The 24,186-nt window shown below is 40.8% G+C and overlaps 1 protein-coding gene across 4 annotated transcripts in view; it reads right to left on the reverse strand.

Moving 5' to 3' along the window:
• Nucleotides 1-24,186, reverse strand: part of Ect2l (epithelial cell transforming 2 like) — a 106,335-nt gene that overhangs the window by 45,201 nt on the left and 36,948 nt on the right. The gene's annotated exons all lie outside the window — the stretch shown is intronic.

Below are 24,186 nucleotides of genomic sequence, written 5' to 3' on the forward strand. Positions count from 1 at the left end.
ACATATACATACATATATGTATACATCATATACATTTATGTGTGTGATATATATATATATATATATATATATATATATATATATATATATATTCATGTGTGTGCCTAAAGAGACTAGAAGAGAGCATCAAAGCCATCATGTGGGTGCCAGGAATCAAACCCAGGTTCTCTGGAAAGTTAGCCAGTGCTCTTAACCTCCAAGCTATCTACCAGCAGTTCTCAACTTGTGGGATATGACTCTTCTGGCAAAGCCCTGTCTCCGAAAACACTTACATTAGTAGAATTACAACTATGAAGTATCGACAAAAATAACTTTCTTGTTGGGGGTCGCCACAACATGAGGAACTGTTCTAATGGGTCACGGCATTAGGAAGGTTGAGAACCATTACAAGTCTAGCCTCATGTTTACAAAAGGTTTTATTATATCTTATTTATGTATGTGAGTGTGTACATGTATGTACTCACATACACACATGCCATGGCATAGTTGTGGAGGTCAGAAAACTTCCAGAAGTAAGCTCTCGCCCTCTGCCATGTGGGATCCAGGGGTAGAATTCAGGCAGTCAGGCTAGGCAGTGAGTGCCTTTACCCACTGAGCCATCTGATCAGCCACCGATTTTTTTAAAATCAGCATGCAAAGCAACGTGTTCCTAGTGGCATTTTCATTCATATAGCATCAGCTGTATAAATGTCTTTCTTTTCTCTTTCCCTTACTCTCCTCCCATCCCTTGCTTCCCCTTGATGGTCTTCTCTCTCCCCCAAGTCCTCCAAGTTCCTCTTTAGCTTTCATGTCAGACATATTCCCACACTCTCCTGCTAAGATCCCTTCTTCCACATTCATAATCCCTTCTCTAGATTTATAACCTTTACACACACACACAAATTGTGTGTATGTGTACAGCTTAACATATGACTGTTCTCTTTATATATTGGTGATAGAATACTACAATACTAGTCACCAGATAGGCAGTAGTCTTTGAGTTCTACTGTTGAAGTAGGAAGGATTGGTAGCAATCCAGGCAGCAGGACCTCTGACTTTCCCCCTGGGATCCCGTCACCACTACCAACCCGTAGAATCTCAGACATCTATGACCAGCTTTAGGTGTTTGGAAAGTTAAAGTTGGGGCTGGTGAGATGGCTCAGTGGTTAAGAGCACTGACTGCTCTTCCAGAGGTCATGAGTTCAAATCCCAGCAACCACATGGTGGCTCACAACCATCCATAATGAGATCTGATGCCCTCATATGGGTGTCTGAAGACAGCTACAGTGTACTTACACAAAATAAATAAATAAATTATTTTAAAAAAAAAAAAAGAAAGAAAGTTAAAGTTTTGCTCATCAAGAACCTATCACAACACATTTTGAGGCCCTTGGCACCACAGGATTTTCTCCCACTACTATCCAATTTCATTGGGTCCCAGTGAACACAGATGAGCCCATCAAAAGAAAAGTCATGATACTAAGCAAACCTCATCCTGCAATGGGTCTTCTCCGACTTAAATTCTGAGAGGGTGGCTAAAACTTCAGCACATTTCATAGACATGGAAATGGCATTTCCTAATAAGACAAGACCATAGCATCTTGCTGAACCTCTGTGACATGGAGAGGTGGTCTTGATCACTGCTTTACCAAAACCGATGGCTCAGTCTGGAACCTTACCTACAGCTCCTCAAAGGTAAAACAGGAAGTTTCACTGATGACAACCATCTGCCGTTAAGAGTGGCAGTTCCATTAAGCATAATAAAGAATGGTTGCAAATTCACCCTGTTGGATGTTCCATGCAACACTCCGAACTTCGAGTGGTCCAAGCCTATGTACTGCATCAGATGCCAAGTGGTCCAAGCCTATGTACGATGCACCAGATTTGTGTCTTGTCTACATATTCTTGGAATGATTTAAAGCAAGTATTTCTTTTAGATATGTGGATGAACATCTCTGTGGAAGTCAGCTAGCTTTATGCCCCAAACAGAATTACAACAGTGAAATTTCCATAAGCCACTAGAAGATCTGGCAAAAGTTCTTCTAATTCACAAACAATAAACCACCATTGGCCAGACAGTGGAGGCACCTGCCTTTAATCCATCACTCAGGAGGTAGAAGCAAGTAGATCTCTATGAGTTTCAGGCCAGACTGGTCTACAGAGCTAGTTTCAGGATAGCCAGGGCTACACAAAGAAACCCTGTCTCAAAAAAAATAAAATTGTTATCCATGAAGCTGTATAGTTCATAGACTTTTTGCCAAGCTTAAGCAAAGTTCTTCTATGTGTTTTTGATTATTTAAAATTGCAGTCATGCCTTCCCTTTCAATGCTAAGCTGCTATGGCATGCAGGCATCAGTTCAGGGAAGAGTGTAGATGTCTTTTCATTTTCTTCATGAACATTCATATGAAAAGAACTAGTATGTTTTCGCTCATCTTTTTCATCCTTGGTTTGACCTTGAGCAATAAACAACTGCCATGACTCTTGAGAACACCTGAGTCGACTTGGCTCTGGACTCCAGCCACCGTGGTACACCATGACTATCCTTTTTTCTCCCACTGCTCCTTCATGAAATTGCTGTAAAATAGCATCCTCCATGTTCCTGTGGATTCATAGACCCAGAGGAGGGCAACTAGGTCATTCTAGAGGGATAATGACAACACATAACTGATGTCCAAGGAATGGAAGTAGATAGGGTTGAAGAAGGGTGCAAAGACATCCATTTTCTACTAAAGATACAGACTGACCCCACCACAGAAGCCTTCTGTGACTTCTCAGTGTTCTGCATATTTCTCCCCACTTGCCCAGCAGTATGAGATCTGGTTGACACTCTGGTTGAAAATAAACACACATATCCTAGTGCAACTCAATGCCAATTAAATATAACACTGAAGATTACATGAAGGAGTCTCAGGGTCCAGGGGCTAGACTGAGGAAGGAACTGACAGTGATGGACTTTGTCTGTGGCTCAGCACAGAACTCTCTCAGCAGATCCAGTGTAGCTCAATGAAAGAACAACGGCTGAGTGCCTCGGGCAGTGTCCTCTCTAATTCTCTGTTCCCTTCACACATGCAATAACTACTAAATTGTGCAGGCCACGTTTGCACTCTCACACCAGCACAGGGCTGTGCAGCCTGTCTCTCCCCTGCCTACGCTATGCTATGATGAAAGGCAAGATCACTACTGCCCTTCTCTGTTTATGTGCATTTTCTGGTGCAGGTCTGGTGAGGGAGGAGGGGGGAGTTGGCATAAGAGCAGGGGAAGCATGACTTGAGGAAAGGGGAGTCAGTGAGAGTGAGAGAGGGTTAAGAGTATAATGAGTATGTGGTCATGACCACAATATGTTCTGTTTGTGTATGGAATTGACAAAAACAAATATATTGTAACCTATAAAAAAAGTTTTTCTAATAAATTCTGATCTACACGTATATTAGGTGGAACTTGTGTATGTCTGCCCTCTACTCAAGGCAGAAGATAGATTGTGGCATATAGAAGGCACTCAATAAATACTTGTTAAATAAACACGTTACAGGGGGAAAATGATAAATACATCCTACCATCTGCAAGAGAAGTCAGTGTCTGAAGATTTACATTTGGGTGTGTGTGTGTGTGTGTGTGTGTGTGAGAGAGAGAGAGAGAGAGAGAGAGAGAGAGAGAGAGAGAGAGAGAATGACAAGAAAGATGGTTCAGTGGTCAAGAGCCTTCATTTGTTACTTTTGCAGAGGACTAGGATTCAGCACCCACATGGTGGTTCATAACCACCCATAACTCCAGTTTCAGGAAATCTGATGTCCCCTTTGACCTCTGAGGGAATCAGGCACACATGAGGTGCATATGAGGTGGAGGCAAAACACTCATACACATAAGATAAATAAAAAGAGGAATCATCATTTGCACCCAGACATGGGGCACAAGCCTGTAGTACAGCACTGACACAGGAAGATCAACAATACATATCAAAAAATACTAGGCATTTGTCAGCCACACCTGGAAACCTGAGTTTGGTCCCTAGAACCCACATAAAGGTGGAAGGAAGGAACCAACTCTGCAAGTTGTCCTGTGATCTCCAAACACAGGCTGCGGGACATGTGTAACCCCAACACATAGCTACTCTACACATACACACAATAATAATAAACTTATTAAATTCTTTAACAAATGACAGAAAGCACAGTAATTTGAAGAAATGGGGTGGAATTGTGGGCTGGGAATCTGAAGGTTTCTTCTATAGCCCTCCCTATATGCACCTCCAGGGCAATGAATTGGCTTTCTGTGATGGATTTCATGCTCTGCCTGTCAGGCTTCATGGGCCTGTTATTTACTACTTTCCATTTTCCACTAGCACGCGTGTGATTTCTGTTATAGATGTGGCTTTGCTTCTTCCAAGTTACAATCTTTATTGTTTGGAGGGTAATTTGGGGAGTGATTTTACTCTTATCAACCGATAATGGAAGCTCAAGGTTTTTAATAGTGCTAAAATTCAAAACAAAAGTATATTTGCTTGAATTTTCTTGTAATTTTTTAATTTTTTTTTTTAAAGATCTGTGGTACTGAAGGAAACATACTTCTTTTCCCTTCAAGGTGGCAACTTCTACGCAAGATAACATTCCCTCCCCAACTAGAGCTGCTGCTACTCTATAAAAATGTGTGTCATTTCTTCCTACTTTTACTATCCAGGCCATGCTGTTCTAAACTGTCAATCATTTCTACTAATTAGATGACCAGCGGGCATCGGAGAGATTGCCTGGTGGGTAAGAGTCATGATAGATTCACTCGGCTGACTTAGAAGTAAGGTAGCCAAGTAACTAGCCTTCTCTCCTCAAAACCATCGAGAAATGAAAGACAAGGATATACTGAGCAGCTGTACACACTGATGGTGGATCTAGAAATAGAAAGGCTGGGTGTAATAAGTAACTCTGTACTGGATTCTTGGATCACAAAGGAACATGATGTGTTCTATCCACTAAGGACATTGCTGGGCCAATAGGGGATAATTGATTAGGTTTGTGATTAGATGGGAGAATGGAATCAATGCTAGTAGGTGTTAGATGAACTTTCATTTCTCATGTTCTTGTTAGAACTCAAGGTCTGGGGAGATAGCTCAGTCGACAAACCACTTGCCTTCTAAACACAAGAAGCTAAGTTCTATCACCAGAACCCTGCTGGTGTCCACGTGTAATCCCAGAGCTGAGAATAGGGAAACAGGTAGCGCCATGGGCCTTGTCAGCTAGCATAGCACACTTGGCAAGTACAGGATAAGGAGAGACCCGGTCTTCAAAAATAGGTAGGTACTGCCTAAGGAATAAAACTCAAGATTATTTCTTGAACTTCACATGTGTGTACATACCTGTGTACCTGCACCACACACACTAAATACACCTGTCCACATACTAATGCAAAGCTGGAAAGGAAATCTACACTGATATCCTGAGGCTTATGAGAATGACACTTATACCTTACTCTCATATACTAAAGGATAATAACGCAAGCTTGATACAAATGCTTACTGCTGAGATATTGATGATTCAACCTTAATTCAGTAGAGGATGGAAAGGGCAAAGAAAATATTTATATTATTCCTGCAACTCTACTGTTACAAATTATTGAAAAGTAAGATTTGTTTTTAAAATGAGAGGCCACTTACTTCATGACATGTTTTATGTGCACCTATTTCCTAGACTTGTTATTACTCGTAGTATCTGTATCCATACAGCCTAGTCAAATTCATAGATGAACAGTGCCCTAAATGAATTTGCTGGCATGTCAGTCTGATGGCAGAGTTGTGGCTGTGCAGGGCTAGCACTGTGTGATATCCACAGATGTGTCATTTGGGACTCTTCTCAGTACTGAAGATAAAATATATGCAAAAACTGTGTTGTTTCTTTTGAAATTAACATTCAAACTGAACTAGACCATGACCCACTGAGAACAGTTAATCCTCAAAGGAAAAGGATTAGGGTTCTGACTACAGTTAGGTAGAATTTAGAACCCGTTTGCGCCTCCTTCTTTTCTAAAGATTTATTTATATTTGAGTGTGTGGGTGCATGCGTATGAATACATGCATGTGCACATGCCCTTGGAGACCAGAAGACAGTATTAAATTCTCTGGAACTGGAGTTACTAGCACTTGTGAGCCACTTTAAGTAGATGCTGGGAACCAATCTCAGGGCCTCTGGAAAAGCAGCAAGGACTCTCAACTTCTGAGCCATCTCTCTTCCAGCTCCTTTGAGATCAAATTTACTCTCACTTTGGAATTTTAAGAAAATTAGCAAAAAAGAAATGTGTAAAGCCAAAATGTTTTCAGCCAGTTTTCCTTGAGGTGCTGGGGACATAACCCAGCATCCTGTATGCTAGGCAAGTACTTCATCAATGAACTATACCCTGGCCCTTGGTTCTTTGTGACAGGATCTCTCTGCATGTAGCTCACACTGGCCTTGAATTTACTTTGTATGCCCAGCCGGCCTTGCACTGATCATATCTTTTGCCTCAGTCCGAAGTGCTTGGATTATAATCATATACCACCATGCCCAGCCTCAGCCCCCTTTTCAGAGAAGGGTTTGGGGGTATCTTTGTAATGTTTGCTCTCATCTCTTTCCCAGTTTGTGGAATCTACTATTCCATCACAGAGAAACCAAAGAGAAAAACAGAATGTGAGCTACTTATAAACTAATCTTCAATTATGCACGTCTTATGTCTGTGCCTGGCATGCCCTGCCACCAGACTCACGTTGAAGAATAGTGAATCTTAGGCAAGAAGAACAGAAAATGACCTAATTATATTTTAAAAGAATCCATGCCTGGGCAACAGTAGGATGTCTTGCAGTAATAACACCAGGCTCATCACTTTTGTACTTAATGTTGCCAAGGAAGAAATAAACGAGAAGAAATAACAACACGTAAGGAGAAAACTGAACAAAATGTGCTTTGCTCATTTTCTTGTGGCAAGGATAGTTTTATCTAAATAATTCATAGCAATGCTTTGTGGTGTGTCACTGAATGTACAATGTGTACTTTCAAAAACAACAGAGCTCAGTGCTAGGGGACTTGAGTCTCATTTTCTGTTAAATTTCTGATAAGACGAAGAAAGATGCTGCCAAAATTATGATGGAAGTGGCTGAGAGGACCGCCCGAAGAAGAGGCCTGGAGAGGGTGAGTGGATTTGACTAAGTTCTTTGTTTTCTAGTTGCCTAGGCAGCGCCTCTTAATCTAGTGGCTTCTTTAAAACATTAATGGCAAGGTAAGGGCCCACCATGCAGTTTATACACCAGTTTCAGCCCATTGCATAGACAAAGGAGACAGAATGAGAAGAACCACAGCCACCCAAGTGTGCTTTTGAATCCAACAATCCGTCCTCTAGAAGTCTGTCCTTAAGCAACGACTGAGGATAGGGCCAAGGATTCAGCTAAAAGATATTCCTGTATGTGTTGTTTCTCTAGCAAACATCAGGAGAAACAAGCTGAATGCCTGAAATAAGTTAGGGTATATTTACAAAGCTTAATAGCTCTTCCTAGAAATCAAAGCTCTGAAGTGAAATTCTGAAATATGTAGGAGTATTGGGGAATATAACAATATTTTTAAAGGATATTCTCTGCCAAAGAAAAAAGTAATGAAAAAGCAAATCCGTGATTACTGAAATGAAATAGATAGATAGATAGATAGATAGAGAGAGAGAGAATGAGAGAGTTGAGCCCTTGAACTTCATTTCTACCTTTTTTTTTTTTTTTTTTTTTAATTTCATGGGGAAGATGGAGGCATGCTGTCATCTGGGATGCAAGAGTAAAGGTCTAGGGAAGAGACCAGAGTCAGAAAAGGCACGAACTTTCCATTAACATAAGGTCCAAATCAAGGACTGTTGAGTGCTTGAGACTTAAAGGAGACATCTATGTCAGACTCTGGAAGGCCCAGGGAAGAACATAAAAAAAGATGGCAGAAAGAGTCTAAGAGCCAGAACATGGGGGTGGGGCAGTTAGGTGAAATGCTGTCTTCTGAATTCGACATGGCTAATGTAGTAAGTGTTTGGGACGTTACAGACGGAAACACAGCAGCTCTGGCTAACTGCACAAGACCTAGAGGCACATGTTCACAATAAAACATGAAAGTAGGAGGCGGGTTAGCTGGGAAGAAGAAGGCCATTTGTGTGGGGCAGGGGGTGATAAGACAGAGTACTGAATGTGTGAATGTGCTCAATACATTGTATACATGTATGAACTGTCAAAAGTTAATTTTAAGAATCTAAAGAAGAGGGGCTGGTGAGAAGGCTCTGTTCTTCCAGAGGTCCTGAGTTCAATTCCCAGCAACCACATAATAGCTCACAACCATCTATAAGGGTATCTGATGCCCTCTTCTGGCATGTAGATGTATATGCAGCAGAGTATTCATAAATTAAATAAATAAGAAATTTAAAAAGTTCTAAAAAAGAAAGGTTCACTGAAAATTATTGACTGTATTTAGTATAGAAACATAAAAATTGCTAAGGAGATGGGAAACTGATGATTCTCAGGAGAGGGAAGCGTTCTGTTTGCTCCCACAGCCCAAGGCAGATCTTGTCCTTAGAAGAACTCTGCTGGGAGAGCAAACAAGATGAGGAGTGGTGAATCCACTCAGAAATCAGTGGAACAGAAGAGTCAGGTGAAGCTATAATGTAAGGACATTTAAATATTCAGAGGGAATCCAGGTACAATGGGGACCGTTTTAACTTCATTTGCAGAAAAATATTTTTAAAGTAAAAGAGTATAGGTTTTGAAACAAAGAATAAACTAAATGGATGAGTTGGAAGAATGGACTTAAAACTGAAGAAGAGGAAATGAGAGACTCTCGAGCAAGAACTGAGCTGTAAGGATACCACAGAGTCACTGAAATTTATGATGGACATGAAGTTGGTCTTGTGTACTGATACTGTTTATCTCTGAATCTCCCTTGAAGGCCCACATATACAGCAGGCTTTGTCTCCAGTTTGGTACGGCTGAGAGGTAGTAGAACTTAAGGCATGAAGCCTCCAGGAGGAGGTTAGGTCATTGGAGGTATGCCCTCAAAAGGCTTGGAGGAATCCAGCCTCTTCCTATCTTTGTACCCTGGCTACTTGATGAGAAGAGTAGCTTCCTCCATAGGTGTCCCTGCTGCCATGTGTTCACTACAGGCCCACAAGCAACGAGCCAACAGCCCAAAGACTGGAAGCTCTAAAACTAAGCAAAAAGAAAGTGTTCTTCCTTTTAAACTGATCATCTTAGGTATTTGTTACAGTAGCAAAAACCTGGATAGTATATGCCCATACAGCCATAAAGAGAACATGGACTTTCTAAAATCTCAGACAACTTTGGATACATACTCATGAGTGTTTTTCCTGGCAGCAAATTCAGAATTTTTAGAACATCTTAAATACTCATTCTTAAAAAGATATATTATCCCAAATTATTTCAGAACCAAAGGGCTGTTACTGTGCATATTTGTTGTGCTTTTTGGTTCACTGAAGTATTCATTAAAACATCCAATGCTGATTGGATCTCTTATTTTACTTTAGGCTCTCAATGATAAGAAAGAAAAGGAATCACGGAGAAAGAAAAAAAGCCATCCATGGTAGGACATATGCAAACGCAGTACTCGGGAGTCAGAAGAGTCAGATAACAAGTTCAACGGTCTATACACAGACTTTTACAATAGCTAAAGTCATCATAGTGAGATCCTACCTCAAAAACAAAACAAGGGGTTGAAAGGTGGCTCAGCAATTAAAATAACTTGCTACTTTTACGGAGGGCCTGGGGTTATTTCCCAGCACCTCCACCGTGGCTCATAACCATCTGTAACTCTAGTTCCAGGGAATCAAAGCTCTCTTCTGCCCTCTACAGCACCAAGCAGGTACATGCTATGCATACTTACATGTAAGTAAACACTCACACATAAAACAAACACAAATCTTAAAACAAAGGCAGGAAGGAAAATAACACAAAATTCCTGCACTTATGGAGCTTATAGTCTGCTTAGCAAAAAGCATAAATAAAAGAACTAACAAAAACTGAATATCGTCTAAACGTACTAACTCTTATAGCAGACCCATTTATAGTGGCATGCCGCTGTTGAACTGTTGAATTCAGCTGGCCAGGGAAGCTTTCCTGAAGGAGCTGAGTGGAAGGTAAGCAACTCAGAGAAGAAGGTAGTCGGAGAAGGCCTTTCTAAGCATAAAACGTCATGGGAATTAAGGGACTACAAAGAGCTGGGAAACCAGGGAACTGTGGAGGGAAGTGGTCAGAAGGAAAGCTGAGAGGCTAGAGAGATGATGGCTCAGTGAGTATGATTGTTATGCAAGCATGAGGACTTGAATTTGGATGCCCGCATCCTTATAGAAAGCTAGACGCATGCATGCCTAGAAACCCAGCACTATCGGTGGTAGAGGTGAAAGGATTGCAGGGGCCTTCTGGGTGCCAGCTCCAGATTCAGTGAAAGACCTTGTCTCAAAGTCATATGGTTGAGTGTGTTAGAGCACAACACTCCATGAGCACATAGACACCTGCACATAGACACATACGCACACCACACATATATACCACACACAAGAATAATGAAGACGAAACAATGGATGGACTGGAGCTATTGCTTCAGTCTTGGGGACCACATGAAGGGGTAAAAATGTTAAAAGGCAAATCGGCACCATCACAGGTCAACACTGACTCTTCGAGAAAGAAGGGGCCGAGAATGACAGAGAAGCTTGGTTAGAGGCTGTGGCTGTGGCTGCAGCTCAGACCGACTCATGGTGAATGGATGCCTGCGATGAAGATGAAGAAAACTGAGTAAGCTCTCTGGAGCTTGAGGGTAGATGGACACGTGATAAGAACTGTGCTTCTCCTGTTGGGACAGAATGGCTGGTGGTATCAACTTTTAACAGAGAAAAGAGAAAATGGTCAAGTTTTGCCTACAAAGATATATTCAAGATACTAAAAATATAAATATCAAATAAGCAGTTAGGTATAAGGTTTGGATAGCACAGGAGATGTCTGAACCAGAAATAAAAACTGTCTGAAACACAAATGTTAAATGAAACCCACAGATGTAGATTAAGGGGCCTAGGAAGGAGGTAGAATGAATGGAAGGCGGAACAGATGAGAGGAGTGTCCACATTTAAGGACACAGTGTTTGTAAGATGTTAACATTCTTGAGCATTTTATCCAAAGGCCAGAGAGAGAGAAAGAGAGAAAGAGAGAGAGAGAGAGAGAGAGAGAGAAAGAGAATTAAGCAGTAGGAAGAGGAAGACAGAAGAGTGTTGTTCTACAGGATCCACAGCAAACCAGCAAACCATCTCTGGGAGCAATAACTTGATCTTACTGAATACTGCAGAGAGACCAAGGGAGGTAGAATTGAAGCAAACATCTTCTGGGTTTGACACATGAACCTGCATGGAAGGATCCACACCAGATTAGGATATAGTGAGCTGGAACTAAGGACCTGGGAAGCAGTCAGTGGTCCTGATGTAGAAAAGAATGGCCCAGGCATGATAATAAATGCTTTAGGGAGTCTATGAAGGTGACTCTTGCTGATACCCCCTTGCAATGAGGGATAAAGAGCCTGAAGAGACCACCCCCTAGTGGAGGGAAAAGGACACCAAACCAACAGAACTTTTAACTCAAAATACAAGAAACGCAGGGACAAAGGTGAGGTAGAGACTGAGGAAATGGCCAACCAATGACTGGTCCAACTGGAGACCTATTCCATGGGCAAGAACCAACCCCTCACACTATTAATGATACTCTGTCATGCTTGCAGACAGGAGCCTAGTATAACTGCCCTCTCAGAGGTTCCTCCCAGCAGCTGACTGAAGCAGATGAAAATACCCATAGCCAAACATTAGATGGAGCTCAGGGAGTCTTGTGGAAGAGTTATGAAAAGGACTGAGAGACCAGAGGGGATAAAGACTCTACAAGAGGACCAACAGAGTCAACTAACCTAGACCCTTAGGGGTTCCCAGGGACTGAATCATCAAACAAGGAACATGTATGGGTGGGACTGGACCTCCCACTCCCCCACTCCTCAATCCCATTCCCCTACTCCCCACCCCCACATATGTGTACTGGATGTACAACTTGGTCTTCATTTAGGTCCCCCAACAACTGGAGCAGGGGCTACCCCTAACTCTGTTTCCTGCCTGTGGATACTGTTTCCCTAGCTGGGCTGCCTTCTCTGGCCTCAGTGGGAAACTATGTGCTTAGTCCTGCAGTCACTTGGTGTGCCTATGTGGGTTAGTACCTAAGGGGTCTTCTGGGAGAAGATGGTGATGGGGGATGGGGGAGGGGCTGTCTGAGGGGATGACTGGGAGGAGAGGAGACTGCAACCAGGATGTAAAGTGAATAAATGAATAAATTAACAGCAAAAGAAGAAATGTTCAACCTGTATGATTTGAGTCCTTCACAAAGCACTTTGCTGTGGAGAGATTTAAAAGGAGTGCCCAGAGTATTTAGCCCAGGGATAGAGGGCTTTTCCAACCTATGTCTTATTCATTAGCTGGACTCTTCTAATGAAATATCTGTTTTCTAATTATTAAACAAAATGTGGATTAGATAAGTGCAATCTCTAATAGTCAAAAATAAGAATTAAACAAACCCAACTGTGTGTTGATTTAGCTTCACAATTACAGATCAGAATTAATTAAGTTTCTAAAGAGAGAAACTTGAGTCAATGTGATATATCTTAAGGACAAAAAGAATTGTAAGAAAAGAAAGCGTAGCAAGTTTCGGTAACTCTATAATGTGTGGCGGCAGTGACTTGGTTTATTCTGTTAGTGTTATGCATACATTATTTTATTATGAATGAAAGAGAAGTAGTTATACTGATGTTACTGGGAACCAAATTTTCCATCTGAGAGAAGAAAACAGGGCATAGTGGCACACACCTTTAATCCCACCACTCAGTAAGCAGAGGCAATCCAATCTTAGTGAGTTCAAGGCCAGTTTGGTCTACAAAGTGAGTTCCAGAACAGCCAGAGAGCTGTTACACAGGGAAACTCTGTCTCAAAAGGAGGGAAAGAGGATGCGAGGGAGGAGGCGGGGAGGAAAGGAAATGGGAGAGAGTAGAAGAGGGGAAGGGAGTGAAGGGGAAACAGATGCAATATAAAAAGGTTAAGAGTTTTATGGACTTGAAATTTAGCTGAGAGCGTGGATCTGAACTCATAGACTATGATCCATTTAAGCCATTTTCTCATTTCCCTAGACAGCTGAGTGTGTTCAGAAGCTGCAGCACCTAACCCCAAATACCATCTGCCACCAAGAGCACCCAGAGCCTTCAAGAGAGCTGTGGGTTCCAAACCTGAGGTCTGAAAAGAACACAAGGAGCCTGGGGCAGCACATACACACACACAAAAGGCCACTACAGATTAGTTACTAAAAAAACATCAAAGGACCAAAGAATTACCTTGAAGAGGCTCTATGGGTCAAGAACAGAACAATTTTCTTATGAAGATTCCCAGGTGCATGCCTGTAATCCCAGGAGGCAAAGGGGGATCACCCATGAGATTCAGCTAGCTCCATCTACACAGTGTGTCCCAAGCCAGCCAGGGCTTGTCTCAAACAAAACAACCAAATGAAACAACCTGATATTGTGTCATATCACAATGCTTAAATTCAAAATAAAAGTACTTGAGTTCATAATGCTACAAAGAATTTGATTCTTGGGTGTGGAGGAAGTGAGAAAAGAAGATTATTATTGTCTGCCTTTCTAGCACAAACAGCACTGCAAGAGAAAGTGACTGGGCAAAGACAAGAAGGGTCTCTTTTGAAGAATTTCAATTAGTAAGCCATAAGGACTGAATCTTTAACAAGCCAACATTTTGCAACTCTTAATGGTGTAATGGACCTAAAGGAAGAAAGGCAGATAGCAGGGATATGAGCATCACCCCGCTGAAGGGGAACCCTGAGAACACACATCAGATGTTCTTATAAAAAAAAAAAAACACACCTCAATTAGGTAGGCCTGAAGTACTAATTTTCAGAAACTACAGGAGACAGAAGGATACAATCGGCAAGGGGCAAATTGTGGAAAACTCTACAATTCAAAAGAGAACATCAAGGGAAATGTAGAGGAACTTAGGAGTCCTATGGAATTTATTTTGTATTTCTTTTATTTTGATGTGAATGGGTGTGCCGCCTGCACGTATGTTTGTGCGCCATGAGCATTCAGTGTTTGCAGAAGCCAGAAGAAGCTATCAAATCCCCTGGGACTGGAGTCACAAACAGTTGTGAGCTACTGTGTAGGTGCTGGTATTCAAGCCTGAGTCACCTGGAAAAGTAGTCAGAATTCTTATCCGCTGAGCTATTTCTCCAATCCCAAGAGTCTTCTTTAAATCCACTACAACGTATTAGGTTTATTGTAGTCCACATTAGAACAGATACTGAGATATTGTAGTAAATATCCCAAACCAAATCAAAATTAAAACCCTTTTTTTTAAAAAAAAATTTATTTAAAAATTATTTTTAGACAGTGGCCCTGATCTTTGCTATGCTGTCCTTGAACACATGGTCATCCAGCTGCCTCAGCCTCCTGAGCACTATGTGTGTAAGTGTGCATCACAGTGTTGGGGAGGAGGTCTGGGTACATGTGTGCTGTGGCCTGTATGTGAAGGTCAGAAGACAACGTGCAGGAGTCAGCTCTGTCATCCTATCATGTGGATTCAGTGGGTTGGTGTTGGGAGCCGACTTTAGTAGAAAGCGGCTAGATCAACTTTGCAGCCATCTGGAACCATATACCCTGATGAAAGACTTGGTTGTCAAAAGCCTATAACAGCTGAAGCACACTCTAATAAATATATTGTTTATCCCACATAGCTTGTTTTGCTGTTTAGTGACCTCAGCTGTATGGTGCACATGGTAAAGTGTTTTCACCTGTGTTCTCCTGCTTGTGTATATAAATACCTCAAAATTCCCTTCAATAGGGGAGACTTGAGAAAATAGAAGAGAGACTGAATCACACCCTGTCTTGTCTCCATTCTTCGAGTCTCTTGCCCCTGCAGCCACACTCTCTCACTCTCTCTTGACCAGAGCACTTAGCCCCAAAGCGTTGAGGCAGAGTACGGGTCACAACATTTGTGGCGCCCAATGTGGGGCTCCAGTAAGTGGGATACAGTGGAAGACACCCTGCGCTGGAGAACCAGTCCGACTGACAGAGCCTCAACGTTTGAACTCCAGTAAGTGGGATGCAGTGGAAGACACCCTGCGCTGGAGAACCAGTGGACTGACAGAGTCTCAATGTTAGAGCTCCAGTAAGTGGGATACAGTGGAAGACACCCTGCGCTGGAGAACCAGTTGACTGACAGAGCTGGCTGAATTCGGAAGTGAAACAAAGGTGATTGCATAGTAACAAAAACGGGGCAAGAAATAAGTAAGCAGAAACAGATGGAAAAGGTTTTAAAGATGCAAGAAGTAAATTGCAGGCTTCTCTGAGTCAAGAGAGCCAAATAGATAGGTAAAGGTTATAGTAACAAAAACGGGGCAAGAAATAAGTAAATAGAAACAGATGAAAAAGGATTTAAAGATGCAAGGAGTAAATTGCAGGCTGCTCTGAGTCAAGAGAGCCAAACAGATAAATAAATAAAGGTTATAGTAACGAAAATGGGGCAAGAAATAAGTGAGTAAAAACAGATGAAAAAGGCTTTAAAGACGCGAGGAATAAATAGAAGGCTGCTCTAGACAGAGAGCTAAGCAGAATGATAATGTTAATTGATTTAACTTTCAAAATGGGTGTGATTCTGAGTTGTATAATATTTTTCTGGATAAAAACTCAATGTAAAGGTTTTTCTGGTTACTGGCTTAAGGAAAGGTTAATTTGGAAAAAAAGGTTTTTCTGTGAGTTTTCTGATGAGGTCATTAAGGTAGTAGTAATGTCTTCCAGAATTATATGGATCAGACATGACAGAGGTAGGCCTCCAGAACACTAGATTTCAGAGAATCAAAATAATTATCTTGATACTAAACCTTGTTTTGAGATTTGTATATTGCAGAATACACAGCTTTGGAGAATGAATCTTATCACCTGCATGTTCACTGATGCCCTGGACTTCGAGCTGGATGCAGTTAAGACAGACTTCAGATGCTTATCAATTTACCCTTCCCCTCATCCGTCTTCTAATATCTCAATGCCCATGTTCAGCTTGAAGAAGTTAATGAAGAGTCGGCGCCCCAATTCCCTGGACTTGGGGACTGAGGTGGTTAATATTAGGCTGTCTTTATCTGTATAATTGTTACTAAGCTGATGCAAAATTCAAGGATTTCATTGGTATAATTTCTTCTATTGAAAATTTGTGGGTACAAGGCTTAGACCTTTTACTTCTCCAACAGGGGAAGTTGTATATTGCCTTAAAGAGTGTTGCTTTTATATCAGCAGTTTAGATATTAAGTCTCTTGTCTCTCGGGTTCATGCTGTTCAACAAACTGATGGCTTTTGTATGAGACACTATTCAAATAAAACCCATACAGGTCCACTATTACAGGCTGGAAGTAGGGGACTCTGAAACCTCTGTCATCAAGACTGATGAGGATTAACCCCTAACTTACGCGCTAAGCCGGATAGTCAGTGATGGGTAAGAGAGCATACCGAGACCCTTGCCCCTAAAAGAAGGGAGGCCTCACCATCTTAAGACAGGAGCTCAACCAATGGCTGTTGAGTATCCAAGGATGAGAAAGGGAGGCTGGGGTCCTTTGCTCCAACCTAGGACAGGCATGGTTTCCGTAAGTTTTCCCAGCCTTCCCTTTTGAAAAAATTTAAAAAGGGGGACCTGTTGGGAGCCGACTTTAGTAGAAAGCAGCTAGATCAACTTTGCAGCCATCTGGAACCATATACCCTGATGAAAGACTTGGTTGTCAAAAGCCTATAACAGCTGAAGCACACTCTAATAAATATATTGTTTACCCCACATAGCTTGTTTTGCTGTTTAGTGACCTCAGCTGTATGGTGCACATGGTAAAGTGTTTTCACCTGTGTTCTCCTGCTTGCGTATATAAATACCTCAGAATTCCCTTCAATAGGGGAGACTTGAGAAAATAGAAGAGAGACTGAATCACACCCTATCTTGTCTCCATTCTTCGAGTCTCTTGCCCCTGCAGCCACACTCTCTCACTCTCTCTTGACCAGAGCACTTAGCCCCAAAGCGTTAAGGCAGAGTACGGGTCACAACAGGTTGGACTCAGATTATGCTTGTCAGCAAATGTCTCTCCCAACTGAGGTATTTTGTTCATCCAAACAAATTATTTTTGAAGTAAGAATTTATGGAAATAGTAAGGAAATTCAAACTATGACCAGATATGCAGTAGCTACTGAATTATTAATTTTGTTAGGTTAATAATGGATTTGTGATTAAAATTTTAAGATCTGTTCCTTTTAAAAGATACATATTGGGATATTAATATGTGAAGTAATATGTCCAGAATTTTATTTAAAATAATCCAAGGTATGAATGTTGAAGATGGTGATGAGATAATATGGAGCAAGAGTTTAGCATTGTGAAAAAAAAAAGTGGGCACTTCCGGTCTGGCCCGAGCACTGAGTGGATCACCTGCGGCAGCTCTGCACCCAACCTCACAAAACCCAGATGAAGCGGGGCTACCAGGAGCTCTAACACAGGCAGTATCTTAGGTAAGGAGGCATCAACACTCACACCAAATAGAAAGTAATTGGGACCCACTGGGACCCAGGAAGTCACTCCTGGGCAGGAGCACTGGTTTCTTCCTGCTTCCCCATGAGCACTGAGCAGATCTTCAGCCTCAGCTCTAACCCCAGCAGCAACACCCATCCCAAATAGTTCTGACACAACCAAGATAATAGGAAAGACAAGGCTCAAGTCAGAGACAGCTCAGGTAGCATCAAGGAGATCCAAATGGTGAAAGGCAAGTGCAAGAACACAAGCATCAGCAACCCAGGGTACTCGGCATCATCAGAACCTAGTTCCCCCACACTAGAAAGTCCTGAATTACCCATATCACTAGGAAAGCAAGAATCAGAGCTAAAATCACTTCTAATGACAATGATAGAGAACTTTAAGAAGGACATAAATAACACCCCCAAAGAAATTGAGAACACAGATAAACAGGTAGAAGCCCTTAAAGAGGAAACACAAAAATCCCTTAAAGAATTACAAGAGAACACAACCAAACAGGTGAAGGAATTGAACAAAACCATCCAGGACATAAAAATGGAAGTAGAAACAATCAAGAAATCACAAAGGGAGACTACAAGGAATATAGAAAACCTGGGAAAGAAATCAGGAGTCATAGATGCAAGCATCACCAACAGAATACAAGAGATAGAAGAGAGAATCTCAGGTGCAGAAGATACCATAGAAAATATTAACACAACTGTCAAAGAAAACCCAAAATGTAAAAATTTCTTAACACAAAACATCCAGAAAATTCAGGACACAATGAGAAGACCAAACCTAAGGATAATAGGTATAGAAGAAAGTGAGAAATTTCCATCTTAAAGGGCCAATAAATATCTTCAACAAAATTATAGAAGAAAACTTCCCTAACCTAAAGAATAAGATGCCCATAATCATACAAGAAGCCTACAGAACACCAAGTAGACTAGACCAGAAAAGAAATACCTCCCATCACATAATAATAAAAACACCAAATACACAAAACAAAGAAAAAATATTAAATGCAGTAAGGGAAAAGGTTCAAGTAACATATAAAGGCAGACCTATCGGAATTATACCAGACTTCTCAACAGATACTATAAAAGCCAGAAGATCCTGGACAGACGTCATACAAACCCTAAGAGAACATAAATGCCAGCTAAGGATACTATACCCAGCAAAACTCTCAATTACCATAGATGGAGAAACCAAGATATTCCATGACAAAACCAAATTTACACAATATCTTTCCACAAACCCAGCACTACAAAGGATAATAGCAGAAAAGCACCAATACAAGGAGGGCAATTATACCCCAGAAAGAGCAAGAAAGTAAGCCTCTTCCAACAAACCCAAAAGAAGATAACCACACAAACAATGCCTCCACTATTAACAAAAATAACAGGAAGCAACAATCTCCTCTCCTTAATATCTCTTAACATCAATGGACTCAATTCCCCAATAAAAAAAACGTAGGCTAACAGGCTGGATATGCAAATAGGACCCAGCATTTTGCTGCATACAGGAAACCCACCTCAGTAACAAAGACAGACCCTACCTTAGAGTAAAAGGCTGGAAAACAATTTTTCAAGCAAATAGTCCTAAGAAACAAACTTGAGTAGCCATTCTAATATCAAATAAAATCAGCTTTCAACTTAAAGCTATCAAAAAGGATAAGGAAGGACATTTCATACTCGTCAAAGGAAAAGTCAACCAACATGAACTCTCAATACTGAACATCTATGCACCAAATGCAAGAGCACCCACTTTCATAAAAGAAACCTTACTAAAGCACAGAGCACACATTGCACCTCACACAATAATAGTGGAAGACTTGAATACCCCATTCTCAGTAATGGAAAGATCAAGGAAACAGAAACTAAACAGAGATACAGTGAAACTAACAGAAGCTATGAACCAAATGGACTTAACAGATATTTATAGAACATTTCACCCTAAAACAAAAGAATATACCTTTTTCTCAGTACCTCATGATACCTTCTCCAAAATAGACCATATAATTGGTCACAAAACAGGCCTCAACAGATACAAAAAAATCAAAATAATCCCCTGCATCCTATCAGATCACCATGGTTTAAGGCTGGTTTTCAATAACAACAAAGACAATGAAAAGCCCACACTCACATGGAAATTGAACAATACTCTACTCAATGATAAATGTGGTCAAGGAAGAAATAAGGAAAGACACATCATACCAAAACCTATTGGACACAATGAAAGCAGTCCTAAGAGGAAAACTCATAGCTCTAAGTGCTTACAAAAAGAAACTGGAGAGGACATACACTAGCAGTTTGGCAACACACCTGAAAGCTCTAGAACAAAAAGAAGCAAATACACCCAAGAGGAGTAGATGGAAGAAAATAATTAAACTCAGGGCTGAAATCAACCAAATAGAAACAAAAAGAACTATACAAAGAATCAATAAAAACAGGAGCTGGTTCTTTGAGAAAATCAACAAGATAGATAAACCCTCAGCTAGAGGACAGAGAGACAGTATCCAAATTAATAAAACCAGAACTAAAAAAGGGGACATAACAGAAACCGAGAAAATTCGAAAAATCATCAGATCCTACTACAAAAGCCTATACTCAACAAAATTGGAAAATCTGGATGAAATGGACAATTTTTTAGACAAATACCAGTTACCAATGTTAAATCAAGAGCAGATAAACCATCTAAACAGTCCCATAACCCTGAAAGAAATAGAAGCAGGCATTAAAAGTCTACCCACCAAAAAAAGTCCGGTTTTAGTGCAGAATTCTATCAGATCTTCAAGGAAGACCTAATACTAATTCTCTTCAAACTATTCCACAAAATAGAAACAGAAGGAACACTACCCAATTCATTCTATGAAGCCACAATCACGCTCATACCTAAACCACACAAAGACCCAACAAAGAAAGAGAACATCAGACCAATCTCCTTAATGAATATCGATGCAAAAATACTCAATAAAATTCTCGTGAACAGAATTCAAGAACACATCAAAACAATCATCCATCATAATCAAGTAGGCTTTATCCCAGGATTGCAGGGTTGGTTCAATATATGGAAGTCCATCAATGTAATCCACTATATAAACAAACTCAAAGAAAAAAATCACATGATCATCTCACTAGATGATGAGAAAACATTTGACAAAATTCAGCACCCCTTTATGATAAAAGTCTTGGAAAGATCAGGAATTCAAGGTCCATATCTAAACATTGTGAAAGCAATATACAGAAAACCAGTAGCCAACATCAAACTAAATAGAGAGAAACTTGAAGCAATTCCACTAAATTCAAGGACTAGACAAGGCTGCCCACTCTCCCCCTACCTACTCAATATAGTACTGGAAGTCCTAGCCAGAGCAATTAGGCAACAAAAGGAGGTCAAAGGGATACAAATTGGAAAGGAAGAAGTCAAAATTTCACTATTTGCAGATGATATGATAGTATACTTAAGTGACCCCAAAACTTCCACCAGAGAACTCCTAAACCTGATAAACAACTTTAGTAAAGTGGCTGGGTGTTGGGGGCCTACTTTTAGCAGGAAGTGGCTATCAGCTTTGCAGCCATCTTGAGCCATATACCCTGACATGAGACTTGGATTACAATAGCCTACAACAGCTGTGCAAACTCTGATAATCTTGGTTTAGATACCTTGAGATTAAAGGTGCGTGAGATTAAAGATGTGTGACTTAAGAGTATGACTTAGAAGTATAGAGATCAGAGTTAGAGACAAGACCTAAGGGCATGATTAAAGGTGTAACTTAGAGGCGTGGCTTAGAAGTGAGACATATAAAAGGCAGAGACAGAACAGATCAGAATCAGACTGAGATCAGAGAATCAGACACACCAGACATTAGGTAGAAGATACTTGGCTCTAGAGAGAATCAGACACATCAGACATTAGGGAGACACAGCAGACAGAGGAGACACTTTTAGGAGACAGCCTTACTCTCTCTCTCTCTTGCTGAACCCCAACCCTCAGACTGGAGCAGCAGCTTGGACCGGGATACAGTGGCCGCCCAAACGTGGGTCTGCCTGGGCCTCAACATTTTGCTCAGGCCGCGACAGCTGGGTATAAAGTTAACTCAAACAAATCAGTAGCCTTCCTCTACTCAAAAGATAAACTGGCTGAGAAAGAAATTATGGAAGCGATGCCCTTCACTATAGTCACAAATAATATAAAATACCTTGGTGTGATTCTAACCAAGCAAGTAAAAGACCTGTATGACAAAAACTTCAAGCCCCCGAAGAAAGAAATTGAAACAGATCTCAGAAGATGGAAAGATCTCCCATGCTCATGGATTGGCAGGATTAATATAGTAAAAGTGGCCATCTTGCCAAAAGCAATCTATAGATTCAATGCAATCCCCACCAAAATTCCTACTCAATTCTTTACAGAGATAGAAAGAGCAATCCTAAAAGTCATTTGGAATAACAAAAAACCCAGGATAGTGAAAACTACTCTCAACATTAAAAGAACTTCTGGGGGAATCACCATCCCTAATTTCAAGCTATACTACAAAGCAATAATGTTAAAAACTGCATGGTACTGGAACAGAGACAGGAGGATCAATGGAATAGAATAGAAGACCCAGAAATGAACCCACACACCTATGGTCACTTGATCTTCGACAAAGGAGCTAAAACCATCCAGTGGAAAAAAAGACAGCATTTCCAACAAATGGTGCTGGTCCAACTGGAGGTCAGCATGTAGAAGAATGCAAATTGATCCATACTTATCTCCTTGTACAAAGCTCAAGTCCAAGTGGATCAAGGACCTTCACATAAAGTCAGATACACTGAAACTAATAGAAGAGAACATGAGGGAAAGCCTCAAGCACATGGGCACAGGGGAAAAGTTCCTGAACAGAACACCAATGGCTTATGCTCTAAGATCAAGAATTGACACATGGGACCTCATAAAACTGCAAAGCTTCTGTAAAGCAAAGGACACCGTCAATAGGACAAAGTGGCAAAAAATAGATTGGGGAAAGATCTTTACCAATCTTACATCTGATAGAGGGCTAATATCCAAGGTATACAAAGAACTGAAAAAATTAGACTCTAGACTATCAAATAACCCTATTAAAAAATGGGGTACAGAGCTGAACAAAGAATTCTCAACTAAGGAATCTTGAATGGTTGAGAAGCACCTAAAGAAGTGTTCAACGTCCCTAGTCATCAGGGAAATGCAAATGAAAACAACACTGAGATTCTACCTCACACCAGTCAGAATGGCTAAGATCAAAAACATAGGTGACAGCAGATGCTGGGGAGGATGTGGAGAAAGAGGAACACTCCTCCATTGTTGGTGGGATTGTAAGCTGGTACAACTACTATGGAAATCAGTCTGGTGGTTTCTCAGAAAATTGAACATAGTATTACCTGAGGTCCCAGCTATACCACTCCTGGGCATATACCCAAAAGATGTTTCAACATACAACAGGGACACATGCTCCACTATGTTCATAGCAGCCTTATTTATAATAGCCAGAAGTTGGAGAGAACCCAGATGTCCTTCAACAGAGGAATGGACACAGAAAATGTGCTATATTTACACAATGGAGTACTACTCAGCTATTAAAAACAATGAGTTCATGAAATTCATAGGCAAATGGATGGAGCTTGAGAATATCATCCTGAGTGAGGTAACCAACCCAATCACAAAAGAATATACATGGCATGCACTCACTGATAAGTGGATATTAGTCCAAAAGCTTACAATACCTAAGACACAATGCATAGACCACATGAAACTCAAGAGGAGGAAGGAAGACAAAAGTGTGGGTGCTTTGGTTTTTTTTGTTTTTTTTTTTGTTTGTTTGTTTGTTTGTTTGAGTAGGAAAATACTAAACCAGAGCTCCCAGGGTCTAAACCTCCAGCCTGAGAACAGAAAGGGAGGGACTCATGGCTCCACCTCTATAGGTAACTGAGGGTGGCCTTGTTAGGCATCAGTGAAAGTGGAGGGCCATGGTCCCTGAAAGTTTGGATCCCTAGTGGTGGGGAATGTGAGAGCAGGGACACGGGATTGGGACAATGGTGGGAGCACACCCTCATAAAAATTGGAAGAGGGGGGGTATGGGATAAGGGGATTTGGGGGAGAATGGAAGAGGAGATAACAGTGAAAGGTAAATATATAAAATATCCAATAAAAAACAGATAATGGGTCTGGAGAAAAAAAAATAGTTTACTTATTTCAAATGATTTTGCAAAAGTTTCCAGGAGATGCTTATTGGCTAAGATCTTATTTTAAGCTCTTCACAAAAGAATGTAAGTCTTTGTTTAATATTCCCAAGAGAGATGCAAATCCTAATTTCCCTCAACAATTAATTGACAAAAGAGGAGTAATTTTACAAAAAGTAGAAGGAGCTAATATTAATCAATATATTATATAGATTGATTAATTGTTGGCTGTTTTATAATAGTTCTTTGATAAAAGAGATTATTAATAAAGATTTATATTTCTTTCTTTTTTTTTTTTTTTGTTTTGTTTTTTTTTGGTTTTTCGAGACAGGGTTTCTCTGTGTAGTCCTGGCTGTCCTGGAACTCACTCTGTAGACCAGGCTAGCCTCGAACTCAGAAATCCGCCTG

The sequence above is a fragment of the Arvicanthis niloticus genome, chromosome 28 (genome assembly GCF_011762505.2).
Source record: "Arvicanthis niloticus isolate mArvNil1 chromosome 28, mArvNil1.pat.X, whole genome shotgun sequence".
Taxonomy (NCBI): Eukaryota; Metazoa; Chordata; class Mammalia; order Rodentia; family Muridae; genus Arvicanthis; species Arvicanthis niloticus.